This window comes from Vanessa tameamea, chromosome 3, assembly GCF_037043105.1.
Source record: "Vanessa tameamea isolate UH-Manoa-2023 chromosome 3, ilVanTame1 primary haplotype, whole genome shotgun sequence".
In the NCBI taxonomy this organism is placed as follows: Eukaryota; Metazoa; Arthropoda; class Insecta; order Lepidoptera; family Nymphalidae; genus Vanessa; species Vanessa tameamea.
This window is the reverse complement of record NC_087311.1, coordinates 4,041,834-4,061,660: the sequence shown is the minus strand read 5'-3', so window position 1 is coordinate 4,061,660 and position 19,827 is coordinate 4,041,834. Positions and strand designations below refer to the sequence as shown.

Sequence of the window (19,827 nt, the reverse complement as noted above, 5' to 3'; positions counted from 1 at the left end):
ATCCAAGAGTTCAAGTTCATTCATTCATACTGAATGCGCTCCAACTTCAAAATCATCGTCACGTTCGCGCTCAATAACTCAATAACCATCAACGGTAGGTTAAAAGTGAATAGGACCTAAATTGTAGAGCGGAAATGTGGCAAAAAAGAATATCTTACCATAATTCACGTAACACGACGCTTAGATGCGCTAAAAAACGAAGTTGAAAATGCCCATAGGAAATCGAGATTGATAATTTCAAGATAAGCTTTTCTAAGATAACTGGACTATTATAGTTGAATTGGCCCCTTAGCACCATCAATTATTCTTCTGTTCCAATGTAATCAAAAGTCAATAACGTGTATGTAAAAGTTTTTTGTTTCATGGAATTTTATTTCAGTTGATCCTTACACCACAATATTTCACACAATGGATCTATAATACTGTTGAGCATCCGTTTTTATTGATAAGCGAATCAATAACTAATAACATTTTAATGATAAAAATATATAAATAATTATGAAATATAAATTAAAATATTATAATTTATTTACAAAAATATATGAATTCGTTTTTAATAATAATTAACCACTTCAATTTCTACGATACATATTTCCATAATTTATTTTTTTATACTCACGATCTTTATAACGTCTGGCGGAAGTAATGGCCCGCGGAAATGATCTGGCAATAGTAAATATAAATTTTTGATAATATTCTTGAAAACATATTTAAATATAAGCCTTTCTACTTTAACATATGTGAGTAAGGTTTTTACACACCTTTAGTTCGCGCTACCTGTGAAAGGGCCTCGCTTTCTAGCTAGTAAGTGCGTATACTGTCTTAACTACATAGTAGACTAGAAATCTGTAAGGTCTGGGGGCTTCGGGATCTCACTCTATTATAAAATTGCGTAATAGTTAATGGTTTCTCAAATACCGAAATGAAATTGTTAATAAATAACGAGTGGTGTCATGTGACATCCGGTCGGAACATAAGTTCTTTCGCTATATAATTCGAAGAATAAATGCTTGAAGATTATAATATTAACGATAGATAAGAAATAAAATTTGATCACGTTTTTTTTTTTTCAATATTATAAAAATATAATTTTTAATTTATTTATAAATATTAAATAATTGTAATAATTATTTAATTATTGGTTTAGTCATATGATTTATTAAGTGATTGGAGTTTAGCGTCCGATAAGGAATTTCCTAGTAACAACTTTTCATTTTGTTTTTTTTTTTTCGTAAATCCTGACATATCTACCAACCCGCATTGGAGCAGCGTTGTGGAATATGCTCCTAACCTACTCCTAAAAGGGAGAGGAGGCCTTAGCCCAGCAGTGGGAAATTTAGAAGCTGTTAATGTAAAAAAAAATACATTTTTATTTTGGGGATTCCCCATAATCTACGTGGATTGGGTTACCTGCGTGTTAAATTTCATTTCAACAGACGGATACAATCCTTTCAAATTATATAACAATTCAAGTTATGCTTAATTCGACTCTTACGAGTAGGCACTTTAGATTCGACCTTTAAATAGTTTAATTAAAATTTAACTTAATATTTTTACTACCCCAGCGTTGAAATAGAAATTCTACCGGGTAAAACCGGCAAGAAGCTTGGTAGTAAATATTTCCTGACAAATGCATAAGTAATTAAGAACAATTGAATAATTACTATTATAACATTAGTATAAATAAATATTAGAACTTTGCCGCAATTGGGTAAAAAGTTAGTATTATTCCGTCTAGCTACACAGACGCATTACTTTAAAGTATTTCGTAACGTCTAGTCTCGTTAATTTTGATCCTAGGATATTTTAACAGAACAAACGTCGGACTTAACTTTGTAACAAACTCAATTCCCTAAAAATAATTATACAGGAATGAGTAAAATTTTATGTTTAAATGAAAATATTCATAGTAAACTATAATTGTGAGGCAAAATATGTGCACTGAATGTAAATTTGAAACAAAATTTACGCAAATACTATATTTTATGATAAAATCTTTGTTAAAAACTTTTCCAATATACCAACTAATCTATTTTGAGACTTTTAATTCTGCTATTGTATTCAAAGTAACAATTTAATATGGGATCGGTAAATGAGAAACATTTTTGTATGAAGTATTGTTGAAATAATTATAATAAAAAAGATTTGACAACTGACAACTGTCATAATAAAAAATATGGGATATACCTATATTCAAAAAAAGCCAATAAATAAATTTAATATGGAGTAACATAAAATCTGTATAATTAAGATATTTAGTAAAATAATTAAAGTACATAAATTGTCTTTTTAAGTATATAGTTTACCACACACGCGCGAACATACACACGCACACAAACAAAAACACGCACGAACACGCGCGCACACACACACGCGTACACATACACACATATACACACACTTACCCATACAAGGGAGTAAAGAGCTGCGGTCATGCCGTTGGCGGCACACGAATTAGCCTCACTTACAAAATACGCTAATAGATATTTTATATCAATATTAAATCAAACTTCTATAGCTAAATGGCATACGGGTTAGGTACATGATATGAAAGCCACGTTCGACTCTGATCCCTTAGGTCATGGTTGTACCCACTTGTTATGCTAGGGTAAACGCTTAACCGGAAAGTTATAAATATTATACTTAAAAAAAGATATTATTTTAATGTTTAAAATTTATTTTAATATATAACTTCGTAGTCGTCCCATTAAAACTGTTTATGCTCAAATTCGCTGAAATTTTATCCTCATCGCACGCACAAAAGTTTCATTTCGTAGAGATTTTTACGAAATACGAAAAATGAAAAACATCAAAGCCTATTTTTCTCAAAATAGTTTCCTGAGTACGATCCTCGTTTGTCGGAAAGTTGTTGCCTAAGTTCTAGCTGCGAAAGTAGTCCACTTCCGAGTTCTTCTTTTATTTAAACTTCCAAGGTAGTTTGAATCGGGCGCCAAGTTTATGATATTGCATGTCACATTCGGTTCTTCGGAAGTATAAACTTTGATACCTCTCTTAAATTATCTACAAAAGTATACGTTAACTTCTCTTAAATTTAAAAGCAAACATTCTCCTGTCTGATTTTTATAATTTTAAAAAGCTCGGAAAATATAAGTTTTCTTTGTGTATTTTTCTCGTGGAAACTAAAATCAAAGGAATTCTATTGAAAAGTATAAAAAGTGAATATCCTTCCTTTGACTATAACGAAAAACAAACGAGGGATTGTTGTAACCTTCGTTGATTGATTAGTAAAAATAGATAATGCGTTTATACAGTATCGATTACATTGACCACTGGTTCTATGTTCAATGGCCGTGAATCTGCTAATAACACCTATTTTACTGTGTATCATGTACCGTATATTATCAACCTTATGTCCATTGACATTAAGTTTTAATTTACTCGTGTATCAACAAGGAGAAATGTTAAGGCCATAACTCGTTTGGAAAATTGTCACACGTTGGAAGTGTTATTATAGGTAGCACGTGTCAGCTTTGATAAATTATGGTTCATATAATGGATCTGTTTAAATAGACCATTTTATCTTCACACGAACGGTCGGTAAATTCGACGATGACAGTTTGTTGTTTTATGGACCAGCCGTATTTTGTGTATTCGAAAAATTATAAAGTAGGTATAATGTTTTTTTTATTAAAGCCGTCGATTTATAAAGAGATGTCAGACTTCACTAGAAGCAGAACCTTACAATAGTATAATTTGGTGTACGGGATGACACGGTTGTGCATTTCATTGCATCACCCTGGCATTCACTACTAATGAGGTTTTCCTGAATACAGTAGTGGAAAGCAAATAATCTCTTTTACCTCTCTTCTTTGTTGGGGGATTTAGTAATTCTCGCCCAACTATGTCATGCCATCCATATGATTTTATTAGTTACAATAAAATATACAGTCACGTTGCTAGTAGGTAAATTTCTCACCTCAGCTACCTATAGGGCGGTGTTTTGTTGTTCTCGCCTCGTGAACTGTGAATATCTAGGAGTTACATCACAGTTAGCAGAGTTAGTTCCACCAAATTAGAGAGATTCAATGCCCGATTTAAGTAGGCTGTGCGTATAGCCAAAAAGCCACACTAAGCCATTGCGTTCCTTGCCCCCTCGATGTAAATTATGCCTATGCGTCCTCTTTTTGCGGTCTTTCGCGCCCCCCCTATCTATCGACGATGGCTAGGATACACCAGAGTGCGTGTAGAACACAAAGCTTTTTCACATTCCCAATTCACAATATACGAACTTGTACAGACTCGATATAGAGTGAAAACTTTTATTAATTTCACCGCAGCAGTTTTAACAAGTAAACTGTGGGCATAGTAAAAATTCGTATTTTGATCTGCACCATTCGTGTCCCAGTACTAAATGAATTACCAACCACAAAGCGACGGGACTGCGTGAATTATTCATCGCGGGTTTTGTGCCCAACGCTTGTTGGCACGAAAGTAAATAATATAACTGTTGAAGTATACAATATGTGAAATAAGCGAAATTGTTGCGTAAGTAATTACATTTAAAGGAAAAATGCTGCCAGCACCCTTGTCGCCATTTAACACGATCACCTTTTGTTTAGAAATCAGTTTTAATGTTTCATTACTAATTACAAAAACTGTATCAAAATCCGTTGTGTAATTTTAAAGATACACAGGGACAGACAGCGGTAAGCGACATTGTTTTATACTATGCATTGATTAGTATTTAACTTTGTATTTCAAATTTCTTGCCGATTCTTCTCGGTAGAATCTACAATCTACACTCAAAAGTGCTTCTAAAAGCTTACTTGAATAAAGTATATTTTGATATATAGTTAAGCGTGAGCTCTCATCGTCTGGTGGGACAGAATTCCGGAGCTATCACAGATATATTGATAGCTGTAGGATCAACAGCTTTAACAGCTACTTAGGTAAGCTTTGCTTATGTAATGTATTTTTTTTATATTAAGAATTACGCCGCGAAAACAATGCATCGTAATCATTCGATATCGAAACCAATAGTTTCTTGTAAATAATTAGTCTGGGAAAAAAATGATTCCTTTGAACCTTACTTATAAAATATATCTTATATATTGACAGCAAAAATTATAAGACACTTATTAATCTTTATGTTGTGTAATGGATAATAAATTATAATGTTTCAGTACAGAAATTGATTATTCATTAAATATTATAGCAAAACGTGCACTCGTAGCAAAATGAAAGCAAATCATATAATTTAATAATAAGTAATAAAATATAACTTATAATCCGATCTGGTCCAATTGAATGGACAACACGTGAATCTTACCGAAGAATATGGGTTCAATTACGAGCGAGCACCACTGTTTTTTCATGTAACATAAATACTTAATTTATAATTCTTCTCGTAAATCGGCGGTTAACGAAAACCTGCAAAGATCGCAATCTGTAAATCCAAAGCTTAGATGTTAGGATAATTCGTTGAATATTAAAAAATAAAATTATACAGGCTTAGTGCATATAGCATCAAAAGTCTCTTGTATTTGGTACCATTATCGCTTTCGCTTAACACGAAGTTATTAATTAATTATACTAAGTATAATTTGAATTTAATTTCCTTATATAATTTAATTGCCAATATATTGGCGAATGGCAAGCAAGTTACATGTATCAATAGAGATGGCGCTCATTCAACGTTAATTAAGTAATTACATTCACAAAATGTCTTTATAACTCTTGAATTTTATTTTGTATTTTAAAGAGAGATTATATATAAACACAAATTAAGTATATGAAAATTGTGAATACTCAATATTTGCTATTTTGTATTTGAATCTAGAATTTTCGAATAAGATTATCTTGGATGTTCAATATTGATCTTAATTTTATTAGATATTCTTTAATAAAGACAAAGGATTTTAACTTATATAAATTTAACATAAATATGATCTTCTGTTTGCGTTATAAAGCTGCTCTCAAATATGATTGACGAATTTACTTTAGTAGAATCGTTTGAGACGTCTACACTAAAATAGTGTTTTAAATTATATTATTATGTTTGGAGGTTTAATCTCATTCTCACTCACTGGCACAATCATTCATTTGCTCACTCTCTCAATCATTCACGCGTGTATAGCTCTAACGAAATTGGATTTATGAGCCAATTATGACGCAGAAAAGGACATAGGTGGATATAATATTTTATCAATTATGTGATCATTCGTAGGCACGGATTTCTAATTCATGTTTTTTCGGCTGCGGAACAGAATATACATATTTCGGAAACTTAGGTCAAATAAGCGAACAGATATGGTTACCTTGTTAAAAGTTGTCGCGCGTAAAATGTATCAAAGTTTATATAGGTCAGTACATCGAGTGCTACTTCTGTAGATATTTCTGTGAATACCTTGTATTGTATTCATTTAGAATGATTTATTACTAACTACAAGTTCTCTTGACATGGATTGAGTTAGCGTATCTTAATAATATTTTTTGAATTTAGTTATGATATAGATATTGTGTAGAAAAATATTATTGTCAATATTACTTATTTCGATCAACATTAAGAGCGCGCGTAAAGCCACCAAAATATCATATTTCACCCGCGCATCCCTTACGTGATCCTCGGCTCGAAATCTAATTTATTTACTGTTTATATCGTCAACAACGGGTAATATTAATTTTATCTTGTTGTATATGCTTTAAAAACAATTTCGAAGATTATTCCTTTTAATAAGATTTTACACTATGGTGTTTATTAAAAAGCGCAGGTACATTTTTTGCGTACCCCTCTTCTCTCAACGGAGCTCAAGTGTTTAATTTTAGAAGCAGTCATATTTTTATAACACGCGTCGTATGCGACAGAAGGTGACCAGATGGTCTTTTGCGAAAACATAATGTAGTAAACGTCAAAATTGTATTCGAAGTTTTCAATTATTTTTTTAAATTGACATTGAATATAAATTTTTGAATAAATACGGGTTCACTTCCAAACCGCTTTCTTTATTTCCATTTCTACATGCGTCTTTCATGATAAAAACAAATTCAATTATATATATATATATATATATCTGTACACAAAGGTGTTTTGTACTGATATCACTAATAGAGTGGTATAATACATAAAGGATTGATAGATTACAAGTTCATTGACTGTATCAAGTGCCTGTGGTAGCTATACAAATACACACTTTTCGCACTGCATCGAATTCTAACAAAATCAGACTATATTTTATTGAACTAGGTTTTTTCAAGCACTTTTGAATCGTCGTTTTACAAAATTCTATATAGCTACCATCGGTTCGAAATGTAGATTCTACAGGGATGAACCGGCAAGAAGCTCAGTAGTGACACTTTTCCAATATTTGACATACAAAGTTATTTCAGTTAGAAATTATTAAATAAATTATTAATTAAATTATTTTATATAATATATACCATGCCTGAAAGTCAACAAGTATTACCTCTAAGCTTATTTATCATCTATATGATCTCGTGTTAAAAATCTACCATATTAATGTGTTTTAAGCAAATTATTTGAATTTATAAATAGCCGTAATTAAAAAGCGGAAGCGGAATTTTATTGCAGAAACGAATACCTTGTGCCAGGAAGTACAGGAAGTGTATTCATTGACTTTGCGAAGTCGGAATCTTGGCGTTATAAGCTTATCCTCACTTCTCGTGTTTATTTGTACAATAATTGTTGATCATCACTCATTTTATCAATATTTTTTTGTGAATATACATACATAACATAGTTGCAAATATATTGTGATGTAACTGTTATATAAAAACATATAAAACATAAAAAAACATATAAAACATATAAAAACATTCCGAAGAGAGTCTTTAGCTCCAAGATAATAAATAAACCAAGAAAGCTCTCTTTTATAAATGAAAAACAGATTAAATATCAGTAACGTTATCTCAAATAATTCAGTTTTAAATCAAAGTTCTTGTTGACGAACGTCGCAAGGGGCAGGAATCATGACGTGTTTCAAAATTGCACGAAATTATTAATTTCTATCTTCATTAACGTTAAAGTTTCCTGCAAGAATTAGTGGCATACGCCTCAAGTCTTTCCATGTCTAAATGTTGCTATAAATATTGAGCAAACGAAGAGAGATCAGCATCTATATACATACATATTTTGTATTGCCTTTCAATTACTTTGCCTATCTGTTCAAGATCCGAGGACGCAAATACTGTCGCTGAATGCTGTAAACCCGACGAGCCCGCTGTGTAATCGCTTTGCGTTTTTTTTTTTTTTTTCATTTCCTTTTCGACACTGCCACTGTCATAGCTCTCGTATTTGTTCGGCCTTGAACTTTTTAACTTTTTTTGGTTTCTTTTTCATACGAGTTGTTCTTTCTGCGTCTGCTATAATTTCGACCATATTTACGGTCTTTATAAGGCAAATAAGTAAAAACAAATAAATATATATAAAAAAACCATACAAACATGTCCATTATTGTATAAAAATCAAAAGCAGTTTTATTAATTTAAAATGAAGACAAAAACTTAATGCAACATAAATTTGAAACGAAGTCATATTTTTAAAAGGCTTATTAACTTTATAATGTTGTATCTCAACATAACACGGTATAACATTTAATTAATTTTGCTGCACGTTGCAGAACAAAGACGTCTCATAAGAGGGTTTTCAGACTAATCCAGTACGCTGAACTCTGAAAACCGTCTTATGTTTTCTTCCGCGGTTCTTATAATTATTTTTTCTTTCGACTATAGTCTTTTCTTTACAAAATTTCTTACAAAAACTACGGTTTATTCAAATAATGTATTTTATAATAGACTGCAAAATCTTTGCGACCGTACTTGCTTTCAAAAAGGCTGTTAGCTATTTCTCGTATTTTACGATTTTTACATTTCAATTTTTTACGGAAAGTAAGTACAGGTAATATAATATGTTACTTAGCATGTACAGTGCATTAATTTAATTTTAGTTCACGCCTATTTGAATTTTTGTTAATACATTTTTAATATATACCTATAATTTTCTATTACATGTTATAAAAGACTAATGATTATAGAAAAATATTCTTTACCAAATCAAATTAATAATTAATTGTTCGTTTTGTCATAATAAATTGCCGTCACATGGAATAATTGTGATTGGGTGGTACCTAACGAGCGTTCACAAATACCTTATTAATGCTAAAATTATATAATAGTATAAAATAAAATTATATAGTAGTACCTACTTTATTTAGTTTACAAAATCTATAAATGTACCTATTTATAAAAAAATATACATTTATAATGTAAATTTTGATGATAAACGTAGACACAATTTTTCACTTTTTCCACTAGCGTATCCAAGGATTTGTGTATTCACATAAATTTGTCTATGCCGACACATTAGTCTTACATTTAAATATACATACATAATTTTTCATCTCTCTAAGGATTTCATAATGCTTCTATATTTTTTTAAATTAAATTCAGCAATTACTTTTTTAAATATACGATTTTCAACAAAATTCTGTGTAATAAATATAATGAATCGTTCCACTAATAATTAAGACAAAGTTATAATTCAAATAATAATATTCATTTAATTTACTTGGCGGTAGGGTTTTTTTGCTAGTCCGATTGGGTAGGTACTATCCACTTAACCGATATTCTACTGCCAAACAGTGAGTGGTGATTGAGCCAGTGTAACTATAGGCACAAGGGATATAACATCTTAGTTCCCAAGGTTGGTGGCGCATTGGCGATGTATAGAATGGTTAACATTTCTTACGGGGCCAATGTTTATGAGCAGTGGTGATCACTTGGTCAGGTGGTCCATTTGCCCGTCCGCCAACCAATGCCCAAACATATCACCGGTCCGATAATAATTACCTCGGACCTGAGAAGAACGGGCGAAAGTAACTGGACGTGTTTTTTTTTGCGTATATCTAACAATTATCAGTTTCATTACAATAATAAAATACATTTTCTTATATTTGAAATAGCCCGGGGGTCACCGTTTTATCCATATAATGTGCAATCGCCTAAAATTATACCTATATCACAAGAAAATAAAATTTTAAATTATTTGTAGAGATTCAAAGATACATCTAGATATGTAAAAGAATGAAACGAACACAAAAAAATGGGGGTGTGTTCCAGTACAATCTGAAAGAGAGGGATCATATCTGGTTTGATAAGTGTACGAGCAAAGAGGTTGCCCATATCGTTCCTATGATAATTTATACAGGTATAATGCGCGTCTCGTTAGTGCTGTGGACTTCAACTTGAGTATCTATATTTAATTTACGGCTATGCAGACATTTAACGCGGGGTATATAATAACATTTTAGTCCATAAGTGTTGCCATGATTTGTACGCAAATAAATGATTCTTATTTTTAATACGCATTTGTATGTATTTAGTAAGTTTTTATACCTACAAACGACTTAAGGACTTTATTCTCTTCTTTTAACAAGTAAATACATTTAAATTGATAAAATAAATGTGAAAATAATAAAAAAACAAGATTATAAAATATATTATGAGAAAAAAAGATCTGTTTTTACGTTGTGTAATTCAGCGTAAGGTTTCACTTTAAATATTACAAAGCATCCGTCCTGAATAATTGATCTGACAACCAAGCACGGCTCCCGTGTCTAGTCGAGTGTTATGATATACATCGCTTTCAATATAACTTCATTACACAAATCAATATTTGTTATGTCAAATTATACTCATCCGAATTCGCCTACACAATTATGCCATTATTTAAATAACTTTGACATAAACGAGCTCCTGAAGCACAATTCTAGTAGCAAAAGATCGTGCCCATAAGATTTTGAATCAAAAAGTTGATACAGCGTCTCAATGATTTCATAGCAAATGCACTCGAAACGTGGCTAAGTACCCATGACATATCAACGACATAAAGATGCATGTTTACATAATCCATTTATACAATATTTAATAAATAACAATGATTTTATCTTTTTAGGGTAGTGAATTACTACCTTTATTTATTACTAGTATATATTTATTAAAAAATAGATAACATTAAGTGCTTAAATATATATACAAATATGAATTAAAAATAGTTACTGTATACATCTTGACCGCGTGGAATGGTGGCATGAATGCTAGCAGCATTTCCCCGTTGAATCGCAATTCCGATCCTCTGGGCTAAAAACGAACCAGCCCTCCTGTCACCAGTGGAGGCAATAAGGCGAGGTGTTATACTTTTGATGAAGCTTTTTGCACCATTACTCCAAGGGCCAAGTGTTGCGACAGCAAATGGGAATAAAAAGTAATTTGACATTTTTAGGGTTGGATATCTTTAATGTATTAAAAAATAAATAATAATTCATAATTAAAAAACTCACTTATTTCGAAAAGACCTTTTGACACATTTGCAATTTTACAGACGGATAATAACAAATGCAAACCCAGTAAACATGGTAATGGAAATATTCAAATAAAGTATTATTGTGATTAACGTACATAAGTTCACTGCAATTTTAGAAATAAACATATTCCGATACATAAATAAAACAATTTTTTTCCTTTACGCTTCGTAAAAATATACATTTAATTTAAATAAAAATGTAATAAATTATTTTTTCTTTATAGCATTCTTTGCATAATATATAAATTATAACTTTGTCACATTCGTCACATTTAGAACCATTATCATATTCACCGTAAATTTCAAGTGTAATATAAATTCAAATGGAAACTCTGTATCACATGCCATGAAATATTACTTAGAATTCGTCAGTTCACAGCAGACATTAATACCATACATATGAAACGATGTTCTATGCAATGCAATGCAATATATGAATATTGCCACACACGCACACACACACATATACACCAAATATTACAAATTATTCGATTGACAATACAATACAATGAGTTAATAGTTAGAGGATTAATCAGTAAGTCGACAATTCAAATGTATCATCGTAAATTTCACAAAGATATATTACCTGCATTATTACTCAACATTTATAGAAATAGATACTCGGACCATTAAGACCTGACGACATTTCGGTTTCTATAAATCAAATATTAACTGGAATTTGCCTCAAAAGCATTCAGATAGTGAAGCGATAGCGCTTCCAGTACAAATTTAATAAAATACCAAAAACGTAAACCGCAAGTAAAACCGCGAACCAATCTTAGTGAGAGCGAGCACTTGCAACTCGTAAATTTATTAGAAAAGTCAATTTAAAAATGGTTGATTTAAAATGTTAACAAAAAAAACAATAAAATACTTATTATTACAGTTTCGATATCAATATAAACCTTATAAAATCATTTATAAATTCACTTTCCCCATTGCAACCTTTTATCCGGATGAAAAATTGCTTATAATAAGAGTACCAGCCCGGACGGACCCTAATTTTTTACCTTTTACCAGATCTAAAAAAGCCGGAGGGACTGCGCCTTATCGTTAGAACAATTTTATTGCGTCTCGTAAAAACGAAAAGCTATACGTGTAAGGGTTTGTTTGCGTATTAACTGATAACTGATAACAAGTCACGTCGGTCAATGACCGACGTGACTTGTTATCATTGACATTGATATACAGAGTGATATTTTCATATTGAGTCCTAGCGACCCGGCTGGAATTTGCAATTTATTAATAAAGGAAGTAAGAAGCGCTCTTTGCTAGAAAATATTTGATCGGTTTATTTGTTTCATAACGTTAGATATTAGTCTATATTAAGATGTCATCAATGTGAAACGTGAATGATATCATAATTTATTTGAGTTGTGAATTTATTCACAGCTTATACATTTAAATTTGGATATTTTTTCAACTGTCAAGTTCAAAATGTTGTTGTTAAATTTGAGTATATTCTGACGACGTCTTTGCACGTAATTTGGACTCAGTGATAATATATGCTGCCGCGGACTGTTCCTGTAGACTTGTTTTAAGACCTACGATTTTCTAGTACATCGTTTTCATGTATCTCCTAAAGTTTGACTGGCATTAGCCATTAGAAGCATACAAAAGCAGGTCTTTGCGTGAAACATTGTCATGTTTTAGCCTTTTTGTACCACATACATATTTATATATTACATATACAAAGCTTATTCGTTTCTCGCTCGTCATATTGGTGACAACCGTATTAAAATCCATTAAGTGTTTTGAAGAAGAAATTGGAGATCCAGCCAGAAACAAAAATGACTTTGTTTTATACTATTTACAGATATAGGTTATCTATATCTAGCTTTATTATTTAACATTTATAGAACATGAAAAACTTGAACTCCCACCGTCAAAGCAATAAGCATTTACTTAGATCGCATGGAATTAACACTCTGTATTTGTCACTCTTCGGAGGTATTTCTTTCAATAATTTGGTTATATAGATTCTACAAAGTTAAAAAAAAATTTGGAAGTCAAGTCCAAAGTCAAAGACAAAAACGTAACAATTCAGACATTTACGAGAATAGTCTGTGAGTTGCTTGGTACGACTATTGCACGGAGATCATAATAACATTTGCGTATATATAGATTATAAGGCTTTGGCAATTTATCATGACGCCGTTCTTTATTGCTACAGTTCGTAGAACGAAAGATTTTTATATTAAAATAAATGTATTATAAAAAGTATGTGTAACATATTTTTGTTATATTGATTGGTGAAGATTGGTGAAATAAAAAATACATTTTAACAAACCTTATTCGTAATTCCTACCTTCGGCTCCTGTTTTTTTCTACTCGTAATTCTTACGCGGTACATTGAATACGAAAGATAGTGAACGTGCCGCGTTGTAAATACACTGACAGACTTGTTTTTATTTAAAAAAAATCCATCTGAAATTCTTTTGTAAGGTGTTATATTCATTAACATATCTCTGTGTTTATTGATTGTTTGGGCTCTGTGCGATCTAGTCTGATTGTGTGCCACCCACTTATCAGTGATGCTACAAAACATTATATTTCGGTATGAAGATCCACTGCACCGTGTAATCAGGTATAAGGGACTTAATACCTTAGATCTCATGACTTCCGGTGTAGGGAGCGACTTATATTTCATGCATTGTTAACAGTCCAGTCATTTGGAAATGCTAATGAACTGTTTTATCCTCGATATCTCAACATTACATAACACTAACAGCCTGTAAATTTCCCACTGCTCGGCTAAGGCCTCCTCTCCCTTTAAGGAGACGGTTTGGAGCATATTCCACCACGCTGTTCCAATGCGGGTTGGTGGTACATGTGACAGAATTTCGTTGAAATTAGACACATTCAGGTGTTTTCTCACGATGTTTTCCATCACCACCGAGCACGAGATGAATTATAAGCACATGTTAATTCAGTGGTGATTGCCTGGGTTTCAACCCGCAATCATCGGATAAGGTGTACGCGTACTAACCACTGGGCCATCTCAATATCTCAATTACAATCAACTGTAGGTTAAAAATTTATAAAACTTAAATTGTAGAGCGTATTTGGTGGTAGGGCTTTGTGCAAGCCCGTCTGGGTAGGTACCACCCACTCATCAGATATTCTACCGCCAAACAGCAGTACTCAGTATTGTTGTGATCCGGTTTGAAGGGTGAGTGAGCCAGTGTAACTACAGGCACAAGGGACATAACATATTAGTTCCCGAGGTTGGTGTCGCAATGGTGATGTAAGGAATGGTTAATATTTCTTACAGCGCCATTGTCTATGGGCGGTAGTGACCACTTACCATCAGGTTACCTATTTGCTCGTCCGCCTACCGATATCATAAAAAAAAGTGTAAATGAAGCAACAAAAAATATTTTATCACAATACTCGTATCACGATGCACGGCCGAGTTATCGCAAAAGAAAAAAATCGAAATTTAACCCCCTTTTAAAGATGGCGGCGAACGCACATCAACGCACACGCGAATCAAGGTCTACAATTTAAAGTTAAGTTTTTCCTCCTGCAACATATTATCTAACAATCAACCTTACCACTTAATTTGCATGTCTCGACCTGTTTTTTGTATATACATAATAACTGGACTATAAAGTCAATTGAGAAAGGAGAATAGTTACCGTTAGGTAAACAAATAGCTAGTCTACCAACATAATAAAAAAAAAGTTTTTTCTTTTATAGCTCCTGCATCTACAATTATTATGCAATAAATATATAGAAGCGATATATTATTTCATATTTGGCGAACTTGCAAACTTTGCAAATAATCAAATCATCTAACGTGACGATGGGAAAATAACCAGACGACCATCAAAAAATTGAAGCACAAAAACAAGCTATTTGGTATGATATTATCTCTCTCCGTCACAGGTGTATTTGATTACGAAAGCCATATTTTAACCACACAATAAATTTGTATAAACCATAAAATAATTCGTAGTTTTATTTATTTCAATTATTTCCAATAAAAATTATCCTTAAAAATACGAATTTGAACATATACAATGTGACTTCTAAATACACGAATCTGAATTTAAGTATTCATTAACTAATTAATGCTAAAAGCTTAATAATACTTTAGGTCACTGAGGATTTAATAGAAAACCCTCGAGAGACTTCGAAGTCACGAACTAAGATAGCAAAGACTTGCTTGTGAAGTTTATGTACCAAGTATTATAACCAATACAATAATGATATAAGGAACGAGATAACAATAATAACATTAACATATGAAACTAAGGTACGTACATACGAAAGAGAAATGGAAACACATCTTTTTATTTTATATTTGAACGGCAAATATGTGACCGACCCACCTGATAAGTGGATACAACCGCTCATTAATATTGTTACCGTAAAATATATAATGATATGAACTTGTTTTGTTGTGTTGTGTCCGTCTGGTTGGATACCTCATCAGGTATATGTATAAATGTGTGATATATACTTTCATCTAGGTATTAAACTAGCATAGATGTGTTCCGGTGTAACGGGTGAGTGACATAACATCTTAACTGTAAAGCACGTGGGCGCTTTCGCGATGTAACGAATGGTTCATATTTCTTACAGCGCCATCGGCGCAGTAAGCACTTAAATTAGCATAATTATCTCGTGAACTTTTCTGGCCACCTACATACATATATGTAAAGATCTATAAACACCTGATTAAGCAAAGTCATTACTATTGTTTCAACTCAACCAAGTGTCACATGAAATGAAATATAAAAAATAATATAATATTTTATAATTGATAATATGACGAATCCTCATCATTTTTTAATACAGTAACAGCCATGGAATGAGGTTAATTTTTCTCCGTGCCATAACGAATATTATAATTGTTTTAAATAAGGATAAGTCAAAAAATACCGTTGGCTTGTTACGATTACTTATACTCGATTCCAACCATAAGAGGAGAAAAGACCAATAAAGAAAATTTGACAACAGATTAATATAATTGGTCCAGACCTTGATTAATCTATGATATTCACTATGGATTTGCAAAAAAATTTTTTAGGCGTTTAGAACGTCGACGAAACTATAATCGGAACTTTGGAAGTAAAATGAAAGTAAATAAAATAAATAAATATTGGACAACATCACGTACATTACTCTGATCCCAATGTAAGTAGCTAGCTAGTAGTATTCAGATGTAACGACGGTACCACAAATACCCAGACCCAAGACAACATAGAAAATTAATGAACTTTTTCTACATCGATTCGGCCGGGAATCGAACCTGGGACCTCAGAGTAGCGTACCCATGAAAACCGGTGTACACACTACTCGACCACGGAGGTCGTCAAAATGGAAATAAGTAGTTAATTGTAATAGTGTTGTATTATAAATAAATATGTATTAAACATAAACTCCTAGTAGTGCACAATATAGCTGAGTTATGAGTAAATCGCATGAAATAAGGTGTCCTTCCATTGGAATAGGCTAAACGAATCAGAAGGCTATGAATAACGTAAAGTAGGGTAAATGTATGTGTATAAAATATAAACGCCAACGTGTCTACTATCCGTAATGTAATCAGGCTCAACCCGTGCTGGCCCTTTAGCCTGTAGTACATACATTTTTAAAGCAATAAAAAACTGACTCATAAAATATGTTAGCTAAAATTAAGAGTTACTTCTGAAGTATACTAAACTAATGATCACAAAAACCTTATAATCATTGGAAGCAAAGAGTCCTACTATTAAAATTCAGAACTTTTTTAATAATTCTAATGGAAGCTGGACATTTATTACGTCTCGCTAGATCTTACGAAGGAGTCTAAAATTTAAAAACTTCTCTGAAATTTAAAAAAAAACTTCTCCTCATGACTTTTTCATACTTAAATAATATTATTCTACTCTCGTTATACAGTAACTTATACAAGCGCCTTCATCTAGACTGAAAGTAACATATTTTTCTTTTGAACAAAATTGACATTCATTAAGTAAATCCTTGCTTTAATATTTGTAATAATAATTTTATCACGAACACAGTTATATAATTCACTTTCCGCTTTTTACAAGTCCAGTTTAAGGCAGAAATAATAAAATTCTTTCACGAGCGACGGTGACCACAAGTCGTTATTTTTAGTATGTAGTTCTTGCGTATATTAATAGGTTGGATGATTTAGATTAAACACGTAAGTGGCTGTAGTATGTCTATGCATTACAATAAAGTATAAGACACTTTTGGCGCTATCGAAATATTAACTGAGTATACTAATGAGCTATATCAATTAAATTGCTTAACTTTGCATACGCAGATCTTTCTGCATGATAACAAATCAGTTTTCATGCTAGTTTTCTTCAAGAATGTAGTTATATCACTGCAATTTTGTTGCCTTTTTTTGTTTAGCAAGGAAGTTTCGATATTTTCGAAAATAATTGCAAAAAATCAGTTTTATACTCTGTGAAATTATAACATTAAAATAGAAAATCGTTGTCAAACAATATAATAATTGAAATGTCATTTACATGTATGTATATAATAATACATAATGACTGATAACAAATTCTTGTAGAAACTATCATTTATTTATCAGATCAACATAATTTATTTATTTATTTAAAGTATAAATATTTACATTTATTTCGTTACAAATATTAAGTTTCAAACAATAAATCGATACAACTTAAATACAAACAAAAACATAAGGATATTTATATATAAACTATGACAAACTGACAGTAGTTAGTTACAATAAAATACAACTTTTCAATAGTCATTATTTAGTTGCAGTTTAAACTTCAACATAATTTGTTCTAAAGTTTTGCTACAATTTAACGAATGACCAACCATTGCTGGAGTAAGTTCTTTAACTTATCGAGAAGTTAACATTGTAAATTTAATTCTTTAAGCTGCATTCATGATTACCATAGACAAATAATGGTTCAGTTGATTTAAATTCAACCTTAAGTAAAAACCTTTATGTAAAAGACACATTCTTAATATGTCTTTGACAAAGACAGTTTCTTACTATATAAAATAAAATGTTTTAATTATACATGCACAATTAGCTTCCACTTGATAGTAGGACTTTGTGCGAGCCCATTTAGGTAGGTACAACCCACTTACCAGATATTCTACCGCCAAACAGCAGTACTCAGCATTGTTGTTTTCAGTTTGAAGGGTGCGTGAGCCAGTGCATCTTCAGGCACAAAGGACATAACATATTAGTTCCCAAGGTTGGTGGTGAATTTGCGATGTAAGGAATAATTAATATTACTTACAGCCCTATTGTTTATGGTTGGTGGTGACCACAATATCATAAAATAAAATATTAAAAAAATACTAACTCTATTTTCTGTTACGAACCATTAATTGAATATTAAAAATATTAATTGTATCCGACACTATTATGAAATGAATAATATAAACATTAGTTTTATCCGAGACTATTAATAGTAGCTTTCCGGCTTCCGTTTTCATTTTCCGGCTTATGGCTATAAACTATATCTATTCAAAAATTAAATCGACAATAAAGATTATATATATTTTATTAATAATTCCATAAATAGAAGATATTTTTATTGGAATATAATGATACATATTGGAATATCGCCAGATGTGAAAGTTTGCGTAAATTCAATTTATTGGTTTCGCAATATTCGTATTTCAGTTATCCGGAATATTAATGATACCAACATGCATGCGTAATGAAAATAACGAGTGTCTGTACAAGAAATATATTTTTTAAACAAAAGAAGACATAACAGTTACCAATCCAATTATCATTTTGTTATATAACGCCTTAACGTTAAAAATCAAACGTTACAATATGGTTGTGTTATAATTCTCTGTAGTCATAAATTATATATAATAGCTTTGTGTAAGGTATTTTTTCTCACTACGTTACAACACATATACAATCAAACAAACAAACAATACGTTATTGTTATAAAACACTATTGGTTTTTATCGTTTTTAAATGTATTCTTATAATATATAACGTGAGACAGTTAAGGAAATTAATAATAAAATTAATAGTTCTCTGAATGTGTTGAAAGAAACTTTTGATAAATATAAATAATCAATTCAAATGACAGCCTATAAGCGTCCCACTTCTGGACAAAGATATCAGTCCGAACTGATAATCATTAGCACAGATTACTTGCTCCTCGGCTTGTTTGTTAAATGAATAATGAACGATGAACGAATGAACTATAATGATTAATTAATATTCATATCACGTATATGTGGTATTTTGATCATACATTTCCTTATTAATTATTTGCGTCACATATTTTTTGAATAATAATGTATAATTTTTTTATTATTATTTGTATTACAATAATGTTAAAAAAATTGAAAGTACCTTGAAGTTAACGAGAAGTAAAGATAAAGGTAATTTTTTTTTACGAAATAACAAAATTTCAATAGCATATCAAAAGGTTTTTTTTATTTATTTTTAAAGTTAGTTATGTGTTAATACCTTACTGATTATTTTTCTAGTATGTTGTTAAACTTTA

At 31.2% G+C, this 19,827-nt stretch overlaps 2 protein-coding genes across 2 annotated transcripts in view; both read left to right on the top strand.

The window, feature by feature from the left end:
- Positions 1-19,827, top strand: part of LOC113397339 (dehydrodolichyl diphosphate synthase complex subunit DHDDS) — a 412,132-nt gene that overhangs the window by 142,349 nt on the left and 249,956 nt on the right. The gene's annotated exons all lie outside the window — the stretch shown is intronic.
- The window catches only part of LOC113397343 (mitochondrial import inner membrane translocase subunit Tim8), a 312,742-nt gene that overhangs the window by 47,947 nt on the left and 244,968 nt on the right, over positions 1-19,827 (top strand). The window lies entirely within an intron of this gene.